This window comes from Pseudophryne corroboree, chromosome 1 (assembly GCF_028390025.1).
Source record: "Pseudophryne corroboree isolate aPseCor3 chromosome 1, aPseCor3.hap2, whole genome shotgun sequence".
NCBI lineage: Eukaryota > Metazoa > Chordata > Amphibia > Anura > Myobatrachidae > Pseudophryne > Pseudophryne corroboree.
In genome coordinates this window covers 1145569718-1145596911 of record NC_086444.1, presented here as the reverse complement: position 1 = coordinate 1145596911, position 27194 = coordinate 1145569718, and the positions used below count along the sequence as shown (strand labels likewise).

At 43.5% G+C, this 27194-nt stretch overlaps 1 protein-coding gene and 1 pseudogene across 1 annotated transcript in view; both read left to right on the top strand.

The window, feature by feature from the left end:
* The first annotated feature begins 1486 nt into the window (after window positions 1-1486).
* Window positions 1487-1605, top strand: LOC134941968 (5S ribosomal RNA; annotated as a pseudogene).
* Window positions 1606-9434: 7829 nt separating this feature from the next.
* RGS12 (regulator of G protein signaling 12) overlaps window positions 9435-27194 on the top strand; it is a 418735-nt gene continuing 400975 nt past the window's right edge. Inside the window, exon 1 of the mRNA XM_063924288.1 lies at window positions 9435-9535. The gene's annotated coding sequence lies outside the window, so the exon portion shown is untranslated. The remainder of the gene's footprint in view (window positions 9536-27194) is intronic.

Sequence of the window (27194 nt, the reverse complement as noted above, 5' to 3'; positions counted from 1 at the left end):
CCTCAGAGGCGCAATCAGTAAGGATCATCAAATTCGCCGATGACACCACCGTCATCGGCCTCATCAAGGATGGGGACGAATCGGCCTATAGACGGGAAGTAGACCGGCTGGCCCAGTGGTGCATCCACAACAACCTTGACCTCAACCCCCTCAAAACTGTTGAGATGATAGTGGACTTCAGGAAGAAGTCATCTAGTGCACCTCCGCTAACGATTGCTGATAGTGTGGTATCGCTAGTGGACTCATTCAAGTTTCTAGGGACCACAATCTCCAGGGACCTTAAATGGGGGTCCAACACTGACGCCACTGTTGGGAAAGCGCAGCAGAGGTTGTTCTTCCTCAGGCAACTAAGGAAGTTCAACATCCCACAGAAGCTCCTGCTCCTCTTCTACTCCGCGATTGTGGAGTCGGTACTGTGCTCCTCGATACTCATATGGTACAGCTCCGCCAGTGCGAGGGACATATGCAGGCTCCAAAAGGTGGTCAGAATCGCAGAGAAGATCATCGGGGCCGACCTTCCCTCAGTCCAGGACCTGTACTTGTCCAGAGCTAAAAAGCGGGCAATGAAGATAGTAAATGACCAGCTACACCCCGGCCACAGCATGTTTAACTTGCTTCCTTCAGGCAGGCGTTACAGGGCTGTCCCCGCCAGATCCACCAGAAGCCTCAAAAGTTTCTTTCCCCAAGCTGTCCGCCTGCTGAACTCCTGAACATTGACTGACTAGACGTACATGTGACTCACTTGTGTCCCTGCGGTATACCTATCTGTGTAACTTTACTTGCCCCCCCCCCCCCCCCCCCCCCACACACACACACACACACACACACACACACACACACACACACCTGCTTACCTGTTACCTACTTGGCTGTTGTATAGCAAACCGAAGACAAATTCCTAGTATACGTAAGTATACCTGGCCAATAAAGCTGATTCTGATTCTGATTCTGAAAATCTAAAACTGCATATTAGGCATGTGGAGCTGGAGCAGGGACTGGCTGCTTGAAGGCTGATATCTCTTGTTCTGGGCATAGTAGAGACAAGCTGCCAGTGTCCACCAAAAGGGGAGAGTCACAGCTTTAGGATTATAACCGCAGAAAAGCTCTAAATCAGACAGAACCCAAGATATCTGGCAGGGAAGAGCAATTAACAGGCTTGGATGGGGACCACTGCTTTCAAGTCGGATATCTCCGGTTTCCCAGGGCCGATTTTCAAAAATCTGGCACCCCTTGAAAGAGGGTAACCTCAGCTATCAGCCTAGCGCCCTTATACTCCTGGGGCCCTTGGGCAAGAGCCCATTGAGCCCATACGAAAAGACGGCCCTGACTCTATCCCTACTTATTTGAGAACTCTCTCATCCACTGCCAGACATCAAGTTCCCTGCAATGCACACTGTAACAGGGACTTGGGGCAGACTAGCGGGACAGTTGAAGTTCTCACTTTTGGAATACATGCCAAAACCATACACTCTCTCATGGGTCACAATACTACTGCCACACTTCACTGGCCACGCCCAAATCCGTCTGATCTTGGAAGCAAAGCAGTGACAGGCCTGATCAGTACAAGGTTAGGTGACTACCTTGGAATATCAGGTGCAGTAGCACTATTTCCCAGCAAACAGCAGAAGTGGTGAAGGAAACATTGGCTTTACCTCATATCTACATCCTCTTGTTAGGAATAGAAATCTAATGACACATATTCAAATACCAAAAAATTAAACTTTGCTCAGCTGATTACCCACAGCACCAAGGGAGCAATTATCAAGGAGTTTACACGATACTCATTTAATTTTATAACAGTAGTAAATGTACTCCTGATACACTTACATATCATATATATCTCTGTTTTGAAATATTTTTCACCTTAGGCGTAAATCTCAAATTGACACAGGCGGTCATTCTGAGTTGATCACTCGCTAGCTATTTTTTGCAGCGCTGCGGTCAGATTGTCGCCACCTATGGGGGAGTGTATTTTCGCTTTGCAAGTGTGTGAACGCCTGTGCAGCCGAGCTCTGCAAAAACATTTTATGCAGTTTCTGAGTAGCTCTGGACTTACTTAGCCGCTGCGATCACTTCAGCCTGTCTGGTCCCGGAAATGACGTCAGACACCCGCCCTGCAAACGCTTGGACACGCCTACGAAACCCAACCACTCCCAGAAAATGGTCAGTTGACACCCATAAACGCCTCCTTCCTGTCAATCTCCTTGCAATCGGCTGTGTGAATGGATTCTTCGTTAAATCCATCGCTCAGCAACGATCCGCTTTGTACCCGTTGCGGTGCATACACATGCGCAGTAGTGACCTGATTGCTGCGCTGCGAAAAATGGCAGCGTGTGAACAGGTCGGAATGACCCCCACTGTCCACTATGGAATATGATTAGTGTCAATTGAGGGCATTTTAACCCTAATATTTACATACTTTAAGTATCCTATAGGTGTTTGTTTTTAGACTAAAGTCTATGTCGCAGTGCCGTAACTAGGCATTTTAGCGCTGTGTGCAAGAAACGACAGTGGCGCCCCCCCATGTAAGATAAGGGCAGTGCGCGCCGTAGGCGCGTGAAAAAATTATAGGGGCGTGGCTTCACGGGGAAGGGGCGTGGCCACAAAATAATAGCAATTCATACTACGGTGCACAGTAGTCTACATTATTCAAATTACGCTGCACAGTAGCGCCACTACACCAGGTAGAGCCCCTTTTATACATTACAGCAGACAGCGTCCCCATTTTTACACATTACGTCAGCCAGTCCCCCTTTTTACACATTGCGGCAGCCAGGCCCCCTCTTTACACATTGCGGCAGCCAGGCCCCCTTTTTACACATTGCGGCAGCCAGGACCCCATTTTACACATTGCGGCAGCCAGGCCCCCTTTTTACACATTGCGGCAGCCAGGACCCCTTTTTACACATTGCGGCAGCCAGGCCCCCTCTTTACACATTGCGGCAGCCAGGACCCCCCCCTTTTTACACATTGCGGCAGCCAGACCCCCTTTTTATACATTGCGGCAGCCAGGACCCCTTTTTATACATTGCGGCAGACGGTGTCCCCCTGAGAGAGAGAGAGAGAGAGAGAGAGAGAAAGAGAGAGAGAAAGAAAGAAAGAAAGAAAGAAAGAGAGAGAGGGATATACTTACCTTCTCCCCGCTGACAGGCTCCTCGTGCTGGCATCTCCCTCTCGGTGCAGGCAGTGAGATGAGAAGGAGGAGGAGGGAGGGGGAGCAGGGAGCCGCAGCAGCGCTATTTGATTGGTAGTAAGCGCCGCTGCAGCATCCCCCTCTCCTTCTGTATTGGCTGCCCGGCGCTGCTATGGATGCTGGGATGAAGGAACCGCATCCCAGCATCCATAGCTGCGCCGGGCAGCCAATACAGAAGGAGAGGGGGATGCTGCAGCGGCGCTTACTACCAATCAAATAGCGCTGCTGCGGCTCCCTGCTCCCCCTCCCTCCTCTTCCTTGAACCCGGCGCTGGTCTCCTCTCCCTCCAGCCGCGCACGGCGCACACAGAGGCGGCATGTAATGAGTCAATTTGACTCATTACATGCCGCTGGCCGTTGCGCCCTCAGGGCAACTGCGCTGTGTGCCAAGCCCCCTTGGCACACACGTAGTTACGGCGCTGCTATGTCGATCCTTTTTCTTATGATTAACTTTACAAAGCGTTAGGTTTTAACATATTTCATATTTTCAAAGTGTGCCCCAACACAGAGGGGGAGATGTACTAAGCCTGAAAAGTGATAAATATCACTGTGATAAAGCACCAGCCAATCGGCTCCTAACTGCCATGTTACAGGCTGTGTTTGAAAAATGACAGTTAGGAGCCGATTGGCTGGTACTTTATCGCTGTGATATTTATCACTTTTCAGGCTTAGTACATCTGACCCAGAGTCTTTCTGTATAAGGCAAGTAAGGATTTCCAATCTGGTCATATGTAGATTATTTTGTGTTGTATGAATTTCTGGATTTGCCATATACAGCATTGTATAAACTAGTTATTAAACATATGTTATCAATAAGAGCGGTAGTCACTTTATTTATAGAACCCACAATGTGTACTAAGAGCATTTGACCAGCGGTCACGTCCTATTGGTGACAAATCAGAATACAATCCACTTAACTGCTCAAGTATCTAATACATTTGATTGAGATTTATAATAAACTGCTCAGTATGTTCCACTCTGGCTGTCCCACGAGAACTGTTTGTTATATGTTCTTTCCGATCGCAGTTGGGCGAAATTTGAGAAAATATTTGACCACACAAATAGGCAGATAATATAAATTAATATTTAAACTCCTCGTTAATTAAGTGCAGAAAAGCCCTTTAACTGCTATTTACTTTTGTTTAAGGCTCATTTCATTTGGGAGCATGAGTGCAATTCTTACATATGTGCCAACAGTCTCAAGCTTTGGAAACTTGATGTATCCTGCTTAGAAAGGGGTGTGTCCTCACCCGAAATAGTCACACTTTGGGTTTCTCTGAGTGTGGTTTGGCGTGGGGGGGCTGGGACTATTGATAGACTTAGGAGGGGGTGAGGAAAGCTGAGGGGGCAGGAGAGACTTGCGAGAGGTGCTGAGCTATGGAGACACAGGGGGAGGGGGTGCTGAGGCTACTGGAAAGACACAGGAGGGTGGGGGTGTGGGCAGAAGCTGCTGGAGTGAAACGGGGGGCGGAGGCTATGGAGAAGACATACGGGGGTGAGGCGAGCTGAGGCTACTGGGGAGACTCCAGAGCAGTGGCGTAACTAGACACTGTTCTCCCCCAAGCCAAAAAAAGTAAAGAATTTGCATGCGCTAAAAAAAGGGCGTGGCCTTGGGGCAAGGGGCGTGGCTTTGCTGCAACGAGCAAGGCATTGCAGGAAAAGACTACTTTATACCCCTGTTTTGCAACCTGCACACCCAGACATTGGCCACCACAGGAAATAAATAATCCTGATTCACGCCCCTTAAATTATTTGTCATTTGTCCTCCTTATAGTAATGCCCAGTATACATTATGCCACATACTGCAATGGCCATTACACAATATGCCACACACCGTAATGCTTCTGACACATTATGCCACAAACCATACTGCGTGTGACACATTATGCCACACCGCAATGCCAGTCATACATTATGCCACACAATGCAATACCCTTGATACATTATGCCACGCACTGTAATACCGGTGATACATTATGCCACACACCATAATACCCTTGAGACATTATACTGCATAACGCAATGCCCGTGATACAGTATGCCACACATCGTAATGCCTGAGAAACATTATGCCACACCCCACAATGCCCGTTATACATTATGTCACACACTGCAATGTCCATGATACATTATGCCACACACTGCAATGCCCATTACACATTATGCCCCACAGTAAGGCTTCTAATTACTTTTAAATTACCTGCTCATTGCCAGGGGTTTCATGATCTTGTTTCTATGCTTGTTTCCAGGGGTTTTCATGCTCTGGTTGTCATGCTCGTTGCCAGGGGTTTCATGCACTGGGCATCATGTTCACTACCAGGTGTGTGTAATGCTCGTTGCCAGGGGTTTTCATACTGTCAGTGTCATGCTCATTGCCAGGGGTGTTATGCTCGCTGCGAGGGGTTTCATGCACTGGATGTCATGCTCGTTGCCAGGGGGTAATGCTCGTTGCCAGGGGTTTCATGCGCTGGGTGTCATGCTTGTTGCCAAGGGTTTCATGAGCTGGGTGTCATGGGTTTTTATGCTGTCGGTGTCATGATCGTTGCACTGTGCTCTCCCGGGTCCCGGCACTACCTGGCTCTGTCAGACACTAGAGGTCAAGTATGACCTCCAGCGTCTGTCTCCTACATGGTGGCAGCCATTTTGGGAGGGATATTTAGCAGATTGACTACCCGTCCGCATGGGAATCTGCACTGAATCAGCGGCAGAGCCCCCGCAGCCCTGTGCCTCCGCACTGGCTGTGGGGGCTGTAGTTACGCCACAGCTAAAGAGGGGGGATGATCTATGGAGTGACACCGAGGAGGAACTGAGGATACTGGAGAGACATGGGGGTAAATGTATTATAGCGTCAAGTATCATTACAGAGGCAAAGCAGGAAGGGACATTGACAAATTGTAAGAACATCTTGTCTGCCGAAGCGGGGAAGTGAAGACCCCCCCCCCTCCGGTGATGATCCCCTGAGCTCACAGCACATCAGCACTGATGCACTGTATCTCCCAGCCCAGCCGGCTGTACTGCACATGGATCGGATCTTACTACTCACGCGAGATCTCCTGCGCAGTCCGGAGCCAGCGCCCGCCACAGCCAGGGACAGCTCTGTCCCTGCTGTGGAGATATCAACAGCTGCAGGTCGACAGCTACAGGTGTCACCGATGCTGACCGCTCACACATTGCCCTCATATCGGCGTGCTATCTTTTAGATAGCAGTGCTGATAAGGACAGGAGCCCATAGCGACCCTGTCACTGAGCCCTCACCGCCGCAGTAATACAGGTGGGATGAGATAGCTGTAAAAACACAGTGGCTGGAGATTTAAAAGGAAAAGTCTGGGACACAATCATAAGATGACAATTCTAAAAGAAACCCTTCATATTACCTTTGTGTTATCATGATGACGACACTGGTTATATCCCTACATAAACAGACGCCTTCTGGACCTTGTTATTGCCTATACGAATAATGGCCCTCATTCCGAGTCGTTCGCTCGGTATTTTTCATCGCATCGCAATGAAAATCCGCTTAGTACGCATGCGCAATATTCGCACTGCGACTGCGCCAAGTAATTTAACAATGAAGATATTATTTTTACTCACGGCTTTTTCATCGCTCCGGCGATCGTAATGTGATTGACAGGAAATGGGTGTTACTGGGCGGAAACACGGCGTTTTATGGGCGTGTGGATGAAAACGCTACCGTTTCCGGAAAAAACGCAGGAGTGGCTGGAGAAACGGGGGAGTGTCTGAGCGAACGCTGGGTGTGTTTGTGACGTCAAACCAGGAACGACAAGCACTGAACTGATCGCACAGGCAGAGTAAGGTTGAAGTTACTCAGAAACTGCAAAGTAGTTTGTAATCGCAATATTGCGAATACATCGGTCGCAATTTTAAGAAGCTAAGATACACTCCCAGTAGGCGTAGGCTTAGCGTGTGTAACTCTGCTAAATTCGCCTTGCGACCGATCAACTCGGAATGAGGGCCAATATCCACTGCCGTTATCATCTGTCCATTTCTTCAGAGGTTCCCCATTGCAGGGAAAAGAAAAGACTCAAGCCGACGACCTGTATCTAGCAGGGAGGGAGGGGGTGCCCCGCGAAAGCTGAGTGTACAGCGCCCCAAGATTTCCATTGCTGGCCCTGCATGGTGCCCCTCCCCGCTATACCTACTGGTTCTCCTGTCTTCTGCAGGATGGTTTCGGTATGAATAGTCGACCATTCATACCGAAACCCTGCAGGTATCCGTTTGGATGGTCGACAGTTATTAGGTCGACCATTTCATGTGTCGTCCATGTCAACCATGTCAATGTCGACCAATAGTGGTCGACCCAATGACTGTCGACCATAACATGGTCGACCATCCAAACGGATACCTGCAGGATGGCTGTCTGTCTCTGTGTCCTTCAGCAAGAGAGGAAGCTTGCGCATGTCAGAGACCGGACAGACTACCATTGATCATTATATAGATCCCCAATAGATGAAATTCCATTTAACCGTTAGAATGTAATGTAAGCTCTCGCCAGCAGGGCCCTCCCTCCTATTTCTTACCTCTTCTTAGGTCCACTAGCCCAGCCAATTGGTATACGTAAGTACTATGCCCACACTTATGTACATTTGTTACTCTGTTTACCAGTTGTTGTTTTTTGTATCTTTGCTCTGTATGGCATTGTGGAAACGTTATCACACCTTACAGATAATAATAATAAGAGGAAGAATAATGATAATAATGATAAAGGTGGAATAGTAGTATTCGGCACTTTGGATATGACGAATCTGTCATTGTGTATAAGAGTGAGTGATGGTGCAGGCTGTGTGCTGTATGACACTAACAATGTGTTTATTTACCTGTACTGTGAAATATTTCTTCCTCTATAGTTACACAACAAACACATACCTACAGTAAGTCCCCAGCTAGCCCCTATTAGAGACGTACTGACAGGTATGCACTGTCCACACCGGGTGGTCACTATAGGAACAATACACAACACTGGCATTATCGTGCACAACATTCAGCAGCTCCTCCAGACGTGTGATGGAGACACAGGAATCATTATGACAGAAGAGACATCACCAGAAAGGTCGTCACTAAAACCAATATGCATTACACTATATCAGTGACTAGGATGGGATTTTACAGGTTACTAAAATCTGTAGGGGCCCAGGAAGGCAGAGAGGAGTAACCACACCAGTATCATTATGGAGAGGTGATCTATGAAGAGTAAGCTTCTCTGGTCAGACCCACCGCAGCGCTATAGAGAGGTGATCTCTGGATATTAACAGGTTAGAGTGTAAGCTCCTCTGGTCAGTCCCACCGCAGCGCTATAGAGAGGTGATCTCTGGATAGTAACAGGTTAGAGTGTAAGCTCCTCTGGTCAGACCCACCGCAGCGCTATAGAGAGGTGATTTCTGGATAGTAACAGGTTAGAGTGTAAGCTCCTCTGGTCAGACCCACCGCAGCGCTATAGAGAGATGATCTCTGGATAGTAACAGGTTAGAGTGTAAGCTCCTCTGGTCAGACCCACCGCAGCGCTATAGATTGGTGATCTCTGGATAGTAACAGGTTAGAGTGTAAGCTCCTCTGGTCAGACCCACCGCAGCGCTATAGAGAGATGATCTATGGATAGTAACAGGTTAGAGTGTAAGCTCCTCTGGTCAGACCCACCGCAGCGCTATAGAGAGGTGATCTATGGATAGTAACAGGTTAGAGTGTAAACTCCTCTGGTCAGACCCACCGCAGCGCTATAGAGAGGTTATCTCTGGATAGTAACAGGTTAGAGTGTAAGCTCCTCTGGTCAGACCCACCGCAGCGCTATAGAGAGGTGATCTCTGGATAGTAACAGGTTAGAGTGTCAGCTCCTCTGGTCAGACTCTCAGCAGCGCTATAGAGAGGTGATCTATGGAGAGTAACAGGTTAGAGTGTAAGCTCCTCTGGTCAGACTCTCTGCAGCGCTATAGAGAGGTGATCTATGGATAGTAACAGGTTAGAGTGTAAGCTCCTCGGGTCAGACTCACCGCAGCGCTATAGACAGTAATGCGCCCGACTGGCTGACGCGACAACAACAATAATGGGACAGGTCAGGGTAACCAGCGGCCCAATGAGCCTCCTCCATTCGCACCAACACACGCGTCCCCTAGGAGACGGGGGGAGCGGGGCGGGCGGGGAGGAGAGGCCGGGGCGGGGAGGGTGGGGATAGGCCGCAGCGTCGGCTGGAGGAGGAGGAGGAGGCGGTGGCTGCAGCTATTGTATCTGGGATGAAAGTTGGACGTTGGGAGGGAGGGAGAGAACTTTTCAAATGCGATCTTATTGTCCTGTCCTGGATCCGGGAGAGCGGGGAGCGGGGCCGGGTCACCGGGTAATGTATGCCTGTGTATATCGCTGTACAGTAGCTGCATCACTAGGAGGGTCCCCAGGGGGCGCCTGAGCGCCCCCATTGTGTGCTTTAGCCCCATGGTCTGCATGTAGCGGGTGTCATGGGGCCTGGCCCACAGCCTGCTCCCTGCACCGCTCATCTCAGCTCTACTGCTCTGCTGCTGCTATTATTATTATATAGTCCTAGTACTAGTGTCATATATAGTTCTACAGTGACAGTACTACTGATTATTACTATTACTGATATATTACTATACCTCTCATAAAGTACTACAGTACTACCGATTATTACTATTACTCATGTACTAATGTCATATATAGTCCTTCAGTGACAGTATTACTGATTATTACTATCACTCATGTACTAATGTCATATATAGTCCTACAGTGACAGTACTACTGATTATTACTAACACTCATATTACTCTACCTTTCATATAGTCCTACAGTACTACTGATTATTACTGTTACTCATGTACTAATGTCATATACAGTCCTACAGTGACAGTATTACTGATTATTACTATCACTCATGTACTAATGTCATATATAGTCCTACAGTGACAGTACTACTGATTATTGCTATTACTGATATATTTACCTCTTATATAGTCCTACAGTACTACCGATTATTACTATTACTCATGTACTAATGTCATATATCGTCCTAGTGACACTACTACTGATTATTACTGATATATTTACCTCTCATATAGTCCTACAGTACTACCGATTATTACTATTACTCATGTACTAATGTCATATATAGTCCTACAGTGACAGTGCTGCTGATTATTACTAACACTCATATTACTAATATATTACTCTACCTCTCATATAGTCCTACAGTACTACTGATTATTACTATTACTCATGTACTAATGTCATATATAGTCCTACAGTGACAGTACTACTGATTAGTACTATTAGTCATATAGTCCTACAGTACTACGATTATATGACCTTAGTACATGAGTGATAGTAATAATCTGTAGTACTGTAGGACTATATTAGAGGTAGAGTAATATATTAGTAATATGAGTGATAGTAATAATCAGTAGTACTGTCACTGTAGGACTATATATGACATTAGTACACAAGTGATAGTAATATAGTCCGACAGTGACAGTACTACTGATTATTACTATCACTCATATTACTAATATATTGCTCTACCTCTAATATAGTCCTACAGTACTACTGTTTATTATTATTATTACTCCTGTACTAATGTCATATATAGTCCTACAGACAGTACTACTGATTAGTACTATTAGTTATATAGTCCTACTACTAATATATTACTCTACCTCTCATATAGTCCTACAGTATTACTCATTACTATTACTGTGGCTCTTACATAGTCCTATTCCTATTCCTAATATTACTCTGCCTCTCGTATAGTCCTACAGTACTGCTGATTATTACTATTACTCCTGTACTAATGTCATCTATAGTCCTACAGACAATACTACTGATTAGTACAATTAGTCATATAGACCTATTAGTAATATATTACTCTACCTCTCATATAGCTGATATTACTCATTAATTGCCTCTTACATAGTCCTAGACTTATTAATAATATTACTCTGCCCCTTGTATAGTCCAACAGTACTACTGATTATTACTGTACCAGTCTTACAGTCTTATTACTAATATTAACCTGCCTCTTGTATAGTCCCACAGTTCTACTTATTATTACTATTACTCTGCCTCTTATATAGTCCTACAGTACTAATTATTATTACTATTACTGTGCCTCTCATATAGCCCTAGTGCTATTACTAATATTATTCTGCCTCTCATATAGTCCTACACTACTAGTGATTATTACTATTACTCTGCCTCTCATATAGTCCTATAGTACTACTGATTATTACTATTACTCTGCCTCTCATAGTCCTAGTGCTATTACTAATACATTACAATTACTAGTGTTATCATTGCTAGGGGGCACAAATGTCTGTGGGCATGCTGAAGAGTAAATAGAAGCATTCAGCCTCTGTCCTGAAGAGCCTGCAATCTAAATATGTTGTCATCCTGTTATCAAGCAACTGGCACATGTGCCATATCCTGTATATTGGACTTGGATGTTTGATAGCACTGCAGAATATGTCCGAGGTCTGCATAAGTAAATACATGATAATATGACAGGATATTGTGTGCCAGGGAAGGAGAGATTATGGGCTGGTTTATAGCCCTACAGAGCTTTTACAGCTCACCGTTGCCTTATATTATTTGCAATAGGCGTAGAATCACTTATAAAGGTGACAGTGTTGCTGCATGCTGCTGTCCTGTTATAACTAAAATCTAATGAGGTTATTAGTTGTATCAATGAGTTGTGTGTATGGTAAAATATAGTCATTTAAATGTTAATTGGCACAGTTATTTACACCTGGGTAGTCATTTGTTAAGCTGCGTTTTGGTACAAGATAACATCATACAAAAACTTTGGCCTCCGAAGGAATATGGGGCCTAATTCAGACCTGATTGCAGCAGCAAAATCTGTCTCTAATGGCCAAAACCATGTGCACTGCAGGTGGGGCAGATGTAACATGTGCAGAGAGAGTTAGATTTGGGTGGGTTATATTGTTTCTGTGCAGGGTAAATACTGGCTGCTTTATTTTTATACTGCAATTTAGATTTGAATTTGAGCTCACTCCACCCATATCTAACTCTCTCTGCATATGTTATATCTGCCCCACCTGCAGTGCATATGGTTTTGCCCATTAGCTAACAAATTTGCTGCTGCGATCAAATCTGAATTACCCCCCAGGATAATATGTAGGATAGTAGGAAGGGATCACGCTTCGGGCCCGATGGCATCCTTAAGTCGCCACAGGGTTATATTCCCCCTCGGTGGTGGCGTGAAACACCACCCAAGTGGGTATTCCACTGGGTGTCGGGATTCCGGCGTAGTTATCCCGACAGCCGGTAAATTGACTGCCTCCCAGTAGGAAAGTGATAGGAGTAGGATAGTAGGAAAGTGATAGGAGTAGGATAGTATGTAGGAAAGTGATAGGAGTAGATTAGTATGTAGGAAAGTGATAGGAGTAGGATAGTAATGTAGGAAAGTGATAGGTGTAGGATAGTATGTAGGAAAGTGATAGGAGTAGGATAGTATGTAGGAAAGTGATAGGAGTAGGATAGTAATGTAGGAAAGTGATAGGAGTAGGATAGTATGTAGGAAAGTGATGAGTAGGATGGTATGTAGGAAAGTGATAGGAGTAGGATAGTAATGTAGGAAAGTGATAGGAGTAGGATAGTATGTAGGAAAGTGATATGAGTAGGATAGTAATGTAGGAAAGTGATAGGAGTAGGATAGTAATGTAAGAAAGTGATAGGAGTAGGATAGTATGTAGGAAAGTGATAGGAGTAGGATAGTAATGTAGGAAAGGTAGGAAAGTGATAGGAGTAGGATAGTAATGTAGGAAAGTGATAGGTGTAGGATAGTATGTAGGAAAGTGATAGGTGTAGGATAGTATGTAGGAAAGTGATAGGAGTAGGATAGTATGTAGGAAAGTGATAGGAGTAGGATAGTAATGTAGGAAAGTGATAGGAGTAGGATAGTAATGTAGGAAAGTGATAGGAGTAGGATAGTAATGTAGGAAAGTGATAGGAGTAGGATAGTATGTAGGAAAGTGATAGGAGTAGGATAGTAATGTAGGAAAGTGATAGGAGTAGGATAGTAATGTAGGAAAGGTAGGAAAGTGATAGGAGTAGGATAGTAATGTAGGAAAGTGATAGGAGTAGGATAGTATGTAGGAAAGTGATGAGTAGGATGGTATGTAGGAAAGTGATAGGAGTAGGATAGTATGTAGGAAAGTGATAGGAGTAGATTAGTATGTAGGAAAGTGATAGGAGTAGGATAGTAATGGAGGAAAGTGATAGGTGTAGGATAGTATGTAGGAAAGTGATAGGATTAGGATAGTATGTAGGAAAGTGATAGGAGTAGGATAGTATGTAGGAAAGTGATAGGAGTAGGATAGTAATGTAGGATAGTAATGTAGGAAAGTGATAGGAGTAGGATAGTATGTAGGAAAGTGATAGGAGTAGGATAGTAATGTAGGAAAGTGATAGGAGTAGGATAGTAATGTAGGAAAGGTAGGAAAGTGATAGGAGTAGGATAGTAATGTAGGAAAGTGATAGGTGTAGGATAGTATGTAGGAAAGTGATAGGAGTAGGATAGTAATGTAGGAAAGTGATAGGAGTAGGATAGTAATGTAGGAAAGTGATAGGAGTATGATAGTATGTAGGAAAGTGATAGGAGTAGGATAGTAATGTAGGAAAGTGATAGGAGTAGGATAGTATGTAGGAAAGTGATAGGAGTAGGATAGTAATGTAGGAAAGGTAGGAAAGTGATAGGAGTAGGATAGTAATGTAGGAAAGTGATAGGAGTAGGATAGTATGTAGGAAAGTGATGAGTAGGATGGTATGTAGGAAAGTGATAGGAGTAGGATAGTATGTAGGAAAGTGATAGGAGTAGATTAGTATGTAGGAAAGTGATAGGAGTAGGATAGTAATGTAGGAAAGTGATAGGTGTAGGATAGTATGTAGGAAAGTGATAGGAGTAGGATAGTATGTAGGAAAGTGATAGGAGTAGGATAGTAATGTAGGAAAGTGATAGGAGTAGGATAGTAATGTAGGAAAGTGATAGGAGTAGGATAGTAATGTAGGAAAGTGATAGGAGTAGGATAGTAATGTAGGAAAGTGATAGGTGTAGGATAGTATGTAGGAAAGTGATAGGAGTAGGATAGTATGTAGGAAAGTGATAGGAGTAGGATAGTATGTAGGAAAGTGATAGGAGTAGGATAGTAATGTAGGAAAGTGATAGGAGTAGGATAGTAATGTAGGAAAGTGATAGGAGTAGGATAGTATGTAGGAAAGTGATAGGAGTAGGATAGTAATGTAGGAAAGTGATAGGAGTAGGATAGTAATGTAGGAAAGGTAGGAAAGTGATAGGAGTAGGATAGTAATGTAGGAAAGTGATAGGTGTAGGATAGTATGTAGGAAAGTGATAGGAGTAGAATAGTAATGTAGGAAAGTGATAGGAGTAGGATAGTATGTAGGAAAGTGATGAGTAGGATGGTATGTAGGAAAGTGATAGGAGTAGGATAGTATGTAGGAAAGTGATAGGAGTAGATTAGTATGTAGGAAAGTGATAGGAGTAGGATAGTAATGTAGGAAAGTGATAGGAGTAGGATAGTAAAGTAGGAAAGTGATAGGAGTAGGATAGTAATGTAGGAAAGTGATAGGTGTAGGATAGTATGTAGGAAAGTGATAGGAGTAGGATAGTATGTAGGAAAGTGATAGGAGTAGGATAGTATGTAGGAAAGTGATAGGAGTAGGATAGTAATGTAGGAAAGTGATAGGAGTAGGATAGTAATGTAGGAAAGTGATAGGTGTAGGATAGTATGTAGGAACGTGATAGGAGTAGGATAGTAATGTAGGAAAGTGATAGGAGTAGGATAGTAATGTAGGAAAGTGATAGGAGTAGGATAGTAATGTAGGAAAGTGATAGGAGTATGATAGTATGTAGGAAAGTGATAGGAGTAGGATAGTAATGTAGGAAAGTGATAGGAGTAGAAAAGTATGTAGGAAAGTGATAGGAGTAGGATAGTAATGTAGGAAAGTGATAGGAGTAGAATAGTATGTAGGAAAGTGATAGGAGTAGGATAGTAATGTAGGAAAGTGATAGGAGTAGGATAGTATGTAGGAAAGTGAAAGGAGTAGATTAGTATGTAGGAAAGTGATAGGAGTAGGATAGTAATGTAGGAAAGTGATAGGAGTAGGATAGTAATGTAGGAAAGTGATAGGAGTAGGATAGTAATGTAGGAAAGTGATAGGAGTAGGATAGTAATGTAGGAAAGTGATAGGAGTAGGATAGTAAATGTAGGAAAGTGATAGGAGTAGGGTAGTAATGTAGGAAAGTGATAGGAGTAGGATAGTAATGTAGGAAAGTGATAGGAGTAGGATAGTAATGTAGGAAAGTGATAGGAGTAGGATAGTAATGTAGGAAAGTGATAGGAGTAGGATAGTAATGTAGGAAAGTGATAGGTGTAGGATAGTATGTAGGAAAGTGATAGGTGTAGGATAGTATGTAGGAAAGTGATAGGAGTAGGATAGTAATGTAGGGAAGTGATAGGAGTAGGATAGTAATGTAGGAAAGTGATAGGAGTAGGATAGTAATGTAGAAAAGTGATAGGAGTATGATAGTATGTAGGAAAGTGATAGGAGTAGGATAGTAATGTAGGAAAGTGATAGGAGTAGGATAGTATGTAGGAAAGTGATAGGAGTAGGATAGTAATGTAGGAAAGGTAGGAAAGTGATAAGAGTAGGATAGTAATGTAGGAAAGTGATAGGAGTAGGATAGTAATGTAGGAAAGTGATAGGAGTAGGATAGTAATGTAGGAAAGTGATAGGAGTAGGATAGTAATGTAGGAAAGTGATAGGTGTAGGATAGTATGTAGGAAAGTGATAGGAGTAGGATAGTATGTAGGAAAGTGATAGGAGTAGGATAGTAATGTAGGAAAGTGATAGGAGTAGGATAGTAATGTAGGAAAGTGATAGGAGTAGGATAGTAATGTAGGAAAGTGATAGGAGTAGGATAGTATGTAGGAAAGTGATAGGAGTAGGATAGTAATGTAGGAAAGTGATAGGAGTAGGATAGTAATGTAGGAAAGTGATAGGAGTAGGATAGTAATGTAGGAAAGTGATAGGAGTAGGATAGTAATGTAGGAAAGTGATAGGTGTAGGATAGTATGTAGGAAAGTGATAGGAGTAGGATAGTATGTAGGAAAGTGATAGGAGTAGGATAGTATGTAGGAAAGTGATAGGAGTAGGATAGTAATGTAGGAAAGTGATAGGAGTAGGATAGTAATGTAGGAAAGTGATAGAAGTATGATAGTATGTAGGAAAGTGATAGGAGTAGGATAGTAATGTAGGAAAGTGATAGGAGTAGGATAGTATGTAGGAAAGTGATAGGAGTAGGATAGTAATGTAGGAAAGGTAGGAAAGTGATAAGAGTAGGATAGTAATGTAGGAAAGTGATAGGAGTAGGATAGTATGTAGGAAAGTGATAGGAGTAAGATAGTATGTAGGAAAGTGATAGGAGTAGGATAGTAATGTAGGAAAGTGATAGGTGTAGGATAGTATGTAGGAAAGTGATAGGAGTAGGTTAGTATGTAGGAAAGTGATAGGAGTAGGATAGTATGTAGGAAAGTGATAGGAGTAGGATAGTATGTAGGAAAGTGATAGGTGTAGGATAGTAATGTAGGAAAGTGATAGGAGTAGATTATGTAGGAAAGTGATAGGAGTAGGATAGTAATGTAGGAAAGTGATAGGTGTAGGAAAGTGATAGGAGTAGGATAGTATGTAGGAAAGTGATAGGAGTAGGATAGTATGTAGGAAAGTGATGAGTAGGATGGTATGTAGGAAAGTGATAGGAGTAGGATAGTATGTAGGAAAGTGATAGGAGTAGGATAGTATGTAGGAAAGTGATAGGAGTAGGATAGTAATGTAGGAAAGTGATAGGAGTAGGATAGTAATGTAGGAAAGTGATAGGAGTAGGATAGTAATGTAGGAAAGTGATAGGAGTAGGAAAGTGATAGGAGTAGGATAGTAATGTAGGAAAGGTAGGAAAGTGATAGGAGTAGGATAGTAATGTAGGAAAGTGATAGGTGTAGGATAGTATGTAGGAAAGTGATAGGAGTAGGATAGTAATGTAGGAAAGTGATAGGAGTAGGATAGTAATGTAGGAAATTGATAGGAGTAGGATAGTATGTAGGAAAGTGATAGGAGTAGGATAGTAATGTAGGAAAGGTAGGAAAGTGATAAGAGTAGGATAGTAATGTAGGAAAGTGATAGGAGTAGGATAGTATGTAGGAAAGTGATAGGAGTAAGATAGTATGTAGGAGGGGGGCGTGGCCTGGCTGGAGAGACGGTTGGAAGCAGGGAAGCAGAGCTCCCGCTAAAATCACCCAAATTCCCCTGCTATAATCCTCTCAGCTGCCTCATTCCTACCCCTGCAATCCCCCCTGGTGCTCTGGTTACCCGGGCACTTGGTCGCGGAGCCGGGAGACCACTTTTGCGGTCTCTGCGGGTTGGGGCCTGTGCCGGGTGCCGGAGCCGCGGGCTGGATTTTCGGCCAAGGCCCGTCGGGAGGCTTCGTGGGCAAAAGGAGAACCGGATAGAATACAGCGGTCGGAGCGTGTGGACCCCCCTCACCATCGTGTGTCGCGAGACCGCTGGGACCCCCTCTGTGACGGGACCGGGGCGGTGTCCAAGCCCTGCTGTTGCCTGGCGCCCGGGCGGTGAGGAGACGGAGAGACCCGCGGGGCCGCCCTTCCCATCCTGCAGCGGCGTGAGAGGTGAGCACAAACATCAGAGCCCCAGATCATCATCCGGAGCTCCAGTGTCGAGGGGAGTGTGCCGTGGAACGGGGACGAGGCTCTGTCCGAGTCTGCGGATTGCAGCCCTCCCTTCTGAGTGAAGCCGGGGCCTCGATTTTGGGGACGTCCAGACCGGACGCCGAGAACGCGCGCGGGCTGCGGAGCCCGCCTGTGGAGACAGGCTGGTGATCTGGGCCCCCTGCATTGAACCTATCACCTACCTGGACATTCCTCTGGCGACTGGGAATAACAAGACCCGCAAGGAAGAATCCCTCTAGCTGAGAGTATATGGAGGAGGCAGCCATCTTGGGTATTGCAGTGTGAGGTGGCATTATAAACCCAGCATCTGGTGATTATACCTGACTGACAGGACGTTATCCCCTCTAACCTAACCTAACTCCTGGCTACTCAAATTCATAAAGTCAGCTAAGTACACCATTCATTTTCTCTGCCTGATGCTGCAGGTCCTCTGTTCCCCAGGGCAATTATATTAATAATAGAGCTGCCTAAATAGATTATACGGAGTCTACCATCTCATAAAAGATTTTATTTTATCTTTGTTTGCAATTTGCATTGCTCCCAACTCTTATGTAGAGCTTTAACCAATGCCAGCCGTACACCATATACCACAGTGTGATACCACCCTCACACCCCCCCCACTCACCCTGTTTTGTGCGATATCTCATCCAAAGTCAAGAGTATATTAGTCTCTCTGGGCCTGAAGCGGCGCTGCTGGACGGGTCGCTACCCTTGTAGCTATATACGCTCTAACACATGGTCCTGCACACAGTGGTGTATACATTATGTATCCATCTCCTCACCCTGATGTGATATATATGGAATAATGTCTCCCACCTAGCGGTAACCGTGGATGCCTCTCTTGCGGGGAGTGATACCGAATGTCTTCCGTCCTGTCAGATTGTAAGTAATTGAGCTCCTTGGATGTGTTATGGACAAATTTATTACCTTGTCGGCCCCTCAACCTCAACGTCTCAGAGGCGGAGCTAAGAGATTTGCTCATTCTCCGGCTCTACCCTCCCCTCCGGAGCCTTGCGACATCTCTATACTACAATCTGAGGAGTTGGACACTATGCCACCAAAAGCACCCCCCACTCCCCCCTCCTATGCGGAGATTGTGAAGGCTATCAAGGAAACAGTGGAACCCTTACTTCAGACACAAGCCGACAAGCTTATGTCGGCAGTCTCCGATATTAAATCGGAATTACATACCATGTCGAGAAAAATTTCTATTAACGAAAACCGCATAGGAGCTAACTTTCAGGAGATCGCGGACCTAAAACAACAAGTGTCACACCTGTCATCGTCTCGGCAGCATATGATGTCCAAACTAGATGATCTCGAAAACCGTTCGAGACGAAATAATTTGAGGATAGTGGGCCTCAGAGAATCCGTTAAAGGTCCCGACCTACTCAAATTCCTGCTTTCAGATCTGCCCGTCCTACTCGGAATTCCGGAAGAATTATCCTCCTTAGAAATAGAGAGGGCACACCGTCTGGGACCACCGAGGGAATCTAATCAAGCACGACCCCGTCCGGTAATATTTCGGTGTTTAAACTTCCGCCACAAGGAACTGATTTGGTCCGCGGCAAGATCCAGGGGCACACTAAAGTGGGATGACCAAAGAATATTCCTTTTCCAAGACTATTCCGCGGAAGTATCCAGAGCCCGTCGCGAAATGTCTGCTGTCTGCTCACAACTGATAAAATCGGGCACGAAGTTTGCATTACTTTATCCGGCCCGCCTACGTATATTCTCATCCCAGGGCCCGAAGGACTTTACTAATGTGGATGACGCAAAAGCATTCGTATCAGAGGAAATGGTTCCCCTGGAATCCAGTGCGATGGACGATAATGAGTGATTACTTGCTCAGGACGCTAAATTCTGATTAACACCTCATAGCCCAGGGTCTTGTCCTCTTTTAATATATGTCGTAACATGTATTAGACAGTTAGGAGATCAAAACTCATTAAGATCTTTAGGACCCAATGAGTGAGTCAATTGTCTGGTTACCACGAGTTAGTATAGTCTTGGGGGTACACTCCTCCATTTTCCCATGCTACTGGCCTATACCCGTTTATATAGGCTGTGTTATTATTATTATGTTATAGGCTTATATATTATGTTCTTTTGCTATTACGAATATTTGACTGCTCACATAGAGTTTACTATGTAATACTTGTAGGTGTATTTTCTAGTCAACTCTTGATAGGCCCACATTTTCCCCTGATAAGGTTTCCGGATAGTGAGGCTCCCACTATAATTAGAGGATGGTGAGGTCACACTGTTTGTTCTTATATCTCCCACTCCTGTAGCGGGGGAGTGTCCACGGTTGCTGCAGATAGTTATGTTATGGTTGTGATGTGTTTGCCTCACCGCCGTTTCATTTCTCAGATATTTTTCTATGTTCTCTACTCTGTCTATCTTTTCTTTTTCCCCTTCCCTGTCTTTTTCCCTCTAGGGAGCCGGAGGATTACACCCATTACAGTTGTACTATTGACACCATTACGTATGTATTTGCAAATGTTCCTTATTGATGATGCACACTACAAATGTGGCCTTTCAATTATTGTGACACCTTTTCCACCTCCTTTCTTTGATCATGGCTGACCATCTAAAAATTTACTCATGGAACGTAAGAGGTATACATTCCCCTGTCAAACGTAGACGAATACTTACTTACATGAACAAAGTAAAGGCTGATATAATCCTGTTACAGGAGACGCATCTGACTCCAGATGAACACTTAAAGCTTTCCATGCTTCGCCAGAAGATGGTTGCTTCGTCTTCTTACACATCGAAAGCGAGAGGGGTAGCTATCCTCATCCGCAAAGGGATCTCTTATGAGATACATAGCCAGAAAATCGACACACAAGGTAGATTTATCATTTTAGACATTACGTTGGAGGGATCTAGATACATTCTTTGTAACATCTATGCCCCCACTAACTATGATAGGTCATTCTACGTAAAACTCATCAACCTATTGCGACCTTACACGGACACGCCTATTATTCTAGGAGGCGACATGAATCTAGTTGCGTCTGTAGTACTAGATAGGAAAACAACTTCCTCTTGCAAATATGCTCTTCCAAAGACTAATCTGACATATTTGTCTAATCAGCTCGGTCTGGTTGACATTTGGAGACTTCATAACCCTATAGAACTTGATTACACGTATTACTCCGCTACCTTCAATTCCTTCTCTCGCTTAGATTACTTTTTCGTTTCTGACACACTATCAGACAAAATCACAGACACTAGCATAGAACCAATATTAATCTCAGACCATGCACCCATCTCCATTACGCTCCAAACTAAATACGTGCTAGGCACCTCCTCTCAGTGGAGGTTTCCCGCTCGTCTGGCGGGATCCCAACATTTTCAAGATAAGTTAACTGCCGCCTGGGATTCGTATTGCCTTAATAACTCGGCACATGAATCGAACCCGGCTCTGTTTTGGCAAACCGCCAAGGCGGTGCTGAGGGGAGAGATTATAGCATTTGTCGCTAAATTTAAAAAAGAAATGAACTCCACATATCGTGCTGCTCAATCCAAGCTTACCTCCTCCTTTCAGGAATTTAAAGCATCCCCTACATTGGATAGAAAAATAATTTACACTAAGGCTAAACAACATTTTGATCAAGTCCTTACGCAAATATCTAACAAATTTCTGGGGGCAGGTAGACATAACATATTCCGATTTGGCAATAAATCTGGAAAACTATTGTCTAGTCTCCTTAGGGCGGATACTGGCCCACGCCACATAACGGCCTTGAAGGATGAAAAGGGGAAATGTCACTTCCAGGGAAATAAGATAGCTGACATTCTACATACCTTTTACAAAAATCTGTACTCCCAAGACCCGATTGACATTACGGCTAAACAAAACTTTTGGAAGGAGATGGAGTTGCCCCAACTCAGTCACACACACTCAGATTCACTCGTGGCCCCTATCACCGTACAGGAAGTACAGGATACCATCCATTCTCTTAAAAACCTTAAATCCCCAGGCCCTGACGGATTGTCGGCAGAATTCTATAAGATTCTTGAGACAAGAATTAGCACCCCCCTAGCATCCCTGTACAACTCCATTTACTCCCTTCACAAGATCCCACAATACTTTAATTCAGCCTCCATTAGAGTACTGCCCAAACCAGGGCGAGACCTGCTGATGCCTTCCTCATACAGACCTATAGCGCTACTTAACGTAGATTATAAAATATTTACCAAACTTTTGTCAAATAGGATAAAAACAATGATCCCACAGCTTATTCATGAAGATCAAACTGGCTTTGTGTGGGGGAGGCATTCAGTAACAAATATTAGAAAAGTTCTTACTATTATGCAGGCCCTGGAGTCCTCTCGGGTGAATGGTCCTGCTTTCCTGCTTTCATTAGATGCCGAAAAGGCCTTTGATTTGGTTACGTGGGATCACTTGTTCGAGACTCTCCGGAGGTTTGGTTTCCCCCCCACTTTTATTTCCACGCTGCAGGCCCTCTATCACGAACCCCTCACTCAAATCTTCGCTAACAAATTCCTATCCGATTCCTTCCTTACTCAAAGAGGTACAAGACAGGGTTGCCCACTTTCCCCCCTCTTATTTGCACTAGCCCTGGAACCCCTGGCTATCGCGCTTCGGCACCTTCGTTCCTTCTCAGGAGTTGTAATAGGCGATGTACACAATAAATTAAGTTTATTCGCTGACGATATGCTCTTATTTGTGCGAGACCCACTAACATCTATCCCAGCCATATTCGATACTATAGCTAAATTCGGATCATTTGCAGGATACAGAGTGAATGTTGACAAATCCGACTTGCTCCCTATAGGTCCCCAATCGACTTCATTAGATCTCACGAACCTTGCACCTCGTCTCAAACTTAACATGGTTTCATTAAAATATTTAGGAATCAATATCCCCACACAAACCTCTCAAATTTATACCTGTAATTTTACGCCAATCATCCAGAAAATAAAGCGCCAATTGGAAAACTGGATTGACCTCCCCCTCTCCGTACTGGGTAGGACCGTAGTGGTGAAATCAGTGACCTTCCCAAAATTAGCATATTTAATCCAAATGCTACCTGTAACAATACCTAGATCAGACGCCTTAACATGCTCCAGAATTTTTTCCAAATTTATTTGGAAAAATGGAAAACCTCGCATGCCAAAATCCCGCACATTCCTTCCTAAGCATAGGGGAGGACTCAGTGTCCCTAATGTCCAAATATTTGCTAGAGCAGCCTTATTCCGATATGCCTCGGATTGGATCCTCAACCAAACATCTTATGTCAACCTCCACCTGGAGGAAGCACTTTTCTCCCCATATTCTCCGGCAGCACTCCTACACACCCGCCTGAGAGATATCCCGAGAGAGATTAGGTCCAATATCCTATTCTATGACACCTATAAGGCCTGGGTATCTATTCATAAAAATTTACAGTCGGATCCATGTGTCACTCCTTATCTCCCCATTTGGGGGAACCCTAACTTCCTCCCGTCATTACACAACAAAATGTTTTACACATGGAAAATGCAAGGCATCTCTGCAATTAAAGACGTCTTTGACCCTGGAGGACAGTTTCTCTCCTTTTCCCAATTACAAGTTAAATTCTCTTTACCACACAAACAATTCTTCATGTATCTCCAACTTAGACACTATATTACAGCTCTCAAAGGCCCTGTTCGTATGTCCCCCCCTTCTCACGTAATATTGAAAGTTCTAGCTTTTTGCCGTTCTCATCCTTTCAGAATCAAATATTTATATGCTGATCTAATCGACGCAAACACTCCCTCATGGCTCCCCCTCTCCTTGGCTTGGAGGAAGGAGGTTTCAGATCTCCCAGACATCACTCACATACTGCACAACACGAAACATGCTCTTAAACATCTGAAGCCGGCAAAACTACAAGAGATTCATATCAGAACCATTAATAGAATGTATGTATCACCGGCACAGAGGAAACATTTTAACCCTTCAGAGTTAGGGCTATGTGTCAAGTGCTCCATGCTAGATGCCAATTTCACTCATAACTTCTGGTCCTGCTGCAAAATTAAGAAATTTTGGCACAAAATCTGTACCTACTTTAACAAAGTGTTTCTTTTAAAATTGTCGTTAAATATCCGAGCAATGTTATTTGCTGATTTTTCAGATTGGCTGGGGATTCCTGGTCTTTCTCCTATGGTTCCGGCCTTGACGGTTATGGTAACTGTGGCAAAGCAATTGATACTTTCCCACTGGATTCACCCGACGGCCCCAACTATACAAGAATGGGAATCTGCTGTATTAGAAGTTATATACCATGAACGCCGAACAGCGACTGTATTTAACACGAACGGTATTACCCATTTTCTTAAAAAGTGGGGCCTAGTATTAGGTAACATGCCTTCACATACCCAAGATCAGCTACATAACCTTTTTGACCCTGTTCCCAGGCGTGAACAGCCGTCTCATTCTTCTAGAAGTTTACAGTTGTAGTTCAACAGAGTTGTTCTTTTATCATTTCTGGGAAGTACCGACATGACTTTACGGTTATTGTACTATGTAAGGCTCTAGCTCCCTACCCCAGCACCCTCCACCTCCGTACCTTCTTCTCGCCCCCTTTCTATTTCCCTTTCACACCTTCTTTTTCCCCCCTCCTCTTTTTCTTTTTTCTGATCTTCTTATTCTTTTCCTTGACTTACTTATATAAAAGAAAATAGATCAGCCACTTTGCAGATTATATAGAATGCAGGATCTGTTTTGTATTTTTACTCCGTGTTAATATCTATATCTGTACTCTTCAGATGCTTATATGTTTTATTTTATGTATTTTCGGCTGATCAATAAACAAATTATAAAAAAAAAAAAGATAGTATGTAGGAAAGTGATAGGAGTAGGATAGTAATGTAGGAAAGTGATAGGTGTAGGATAGTATGTAGGAAAGTGATAGGAGTAGGATAGTATGTAGGAAAGTGATAGGAGTAGGATAGTATGTAGGAAAGTGATAGGAGTAGGATAGTATGTAGGAAAGTGATAGGAGTAGGATAGTAATGTAGGAAAGTGATAGGAGTAGGATAGTAATGTAGGAAAGTGATAGGAGTAGGATAGTATGTAGGAAAGTGATAGGAGTAGGATAGTAATGTAGGAAAGTGATAGGAGTAGGATAGTAATGTAGGAAAGTGATAGGAGTAGGATAGTAATGTAGGAAAGTGATAGGAGTAGGATAGTAATGTAGGAAAGTGATAGGAGTAGGATAGTAATGTAGGAAAGTGATAGGAGTAGGATAGTATGTAGGAAAGTGATAGGTGTAGGATAGTAATGTAGGAAAGTGATAGGAGTAGGATAGTATGTACGAAAGTGATAGGAGTAGGATAGTATGTAGAAAAGTGATAGGAGTAGGATAGTATGTAGGAAAGTGATAGGTGTAGGAAAGTGATAGGAGTAGGATAGTATGTAGGAAAGTGATATGAGTAGGATAGTAATGTAGGAAAGTGATAGGAGTAGGATAGTAATGTAGGAAAGCGATAGGAGTAGGATAGTATGTAGGAAAGTGATAGGAGTAGGATAGTATGTAGGAAAGTGATAGGAGTAGGATAGTATGTAGGATAGTATGTAGGAAAGTGATAGGAGTAGGATAGTATGTAGGAAAGTGATAGGAGTAGGATAGTAATGTAGGAAAGTGATAGGAGTAGGATAGTATGTAGGAAAGTGATAGGAGTAGGATAGTAATGTAGGAAAGTGATAGGAGTAGGATAGTAATGTAGGAAAGCGATAGGAGTAGGATAGTATGTAGGAAAGTGATAGGAGTAGGATAGTATGTAGGAAAGTGATAGGAGTAGGATAGTATGTAGGATAGTATGTAGGAAAGTGATAGGAGTAGGATAGTATGTAGGAAAGTGATAGGAGTAGGATAGTAATGTAGGAAAGTGATAGGAGTAGGATAGTATGTAGGAAAGTGATAGGAGTAGGATAGTATGTAGGAAAGTGATAGGTGTAGGATAGTAATGTAGGAAAGTGATAGGAGTAGATTAGTATGTAGGAAAGTGATAGGAGTAGGATAGTAATGTAGGAAAGTGATAGGAGTAGATTAGTATGTAGGAAAGTGATAGGTGTAGGATAGTATGTAGGAAAGTGATATGAGTAGGATAGTAATGTAGGAAAGTGATAGGAGTAGGATAGTAATGTAGGAAAGCGATAGGAGTAGGATAGTATGTAGGAAAGTGATAGGAGTAGGATAGTATGTAGGAAAGTGATAGGAGTAGGATAGTATGTAGGATAGTATGTAGGAAAGTGATAGGAGTAGGATAGTATGTAGGAAAGTGATAGGAGTAGGATAGTAATGTAGGAAAGTGATAGGAGTAGGATAGTATGTAGGAAAGTGATAGGAGTAGGATAGTAATGTAGGAAAGTGATAGGAGTAGGATAGTAATGTAGGAAAGCGATAGGAGTAGGATAGTATGTAGGAAAGTGATAGGAGTAGGATAGTATGTAGGAAAGTGATAGGAGTAGGATAGTATGTAGGATAGTATGTAGGAAAGTGATAGGAGTAGGATAGTATGTAGGAAAGTGATAGGAGTAGGATAGTAATGTAGGAAAGTGATAGGAGTAGGATAGTATGTAGGAAAGTGATAGGAGTAGGATAGTATGTAGGAAAGTGATCGGAGTAGGATAGTATGTAGGAAAGTGATAGGTGTAGGATAGTAATGTAGGAAAGTGATAGGAGTAGATTAGTATGTAGGAAAGTGATAGGAGTAGGATAGTAATGTAGGAAAGTGATAGGAGTAGGATAGTAATGTAGGAAAGTGATAGGAGTATGATAGTATGTAGGAAAGTGATAGGAGTAGGATAGTAATGTAGGAAAGTGATAGGAGTAGGATAGTATGTAGGAAAGTGATAGGAGTAGGATAGTATGTAGGAAAGTGATAGGAGTAGGATAGTAATGTAGGAAAGTGATAGGAGTAGGATAGTAATGTAGGAAAGTGATAGGAGTAAGATAGTAATGTAGGAAAGTGATAGGAGTATGATAGTATGTAGGAAAGTGATAGGAGTAGGATAGTATGTAGGAAAGTGATAGGAGTAGGATAGTATGTAGGAAAGTGATAGGAGTAGGATAGTAATGTAGGAAAGGTAGGAAAGTGATAAGAGTAGGATAGTAATGTAGGAAAGTGATAGGAGTAGGATAGTATGTAGGAAAGTGATAGGAGTAGGATAGTAATGTAGGAAAGTGATAGGAGTAGGATAGTATG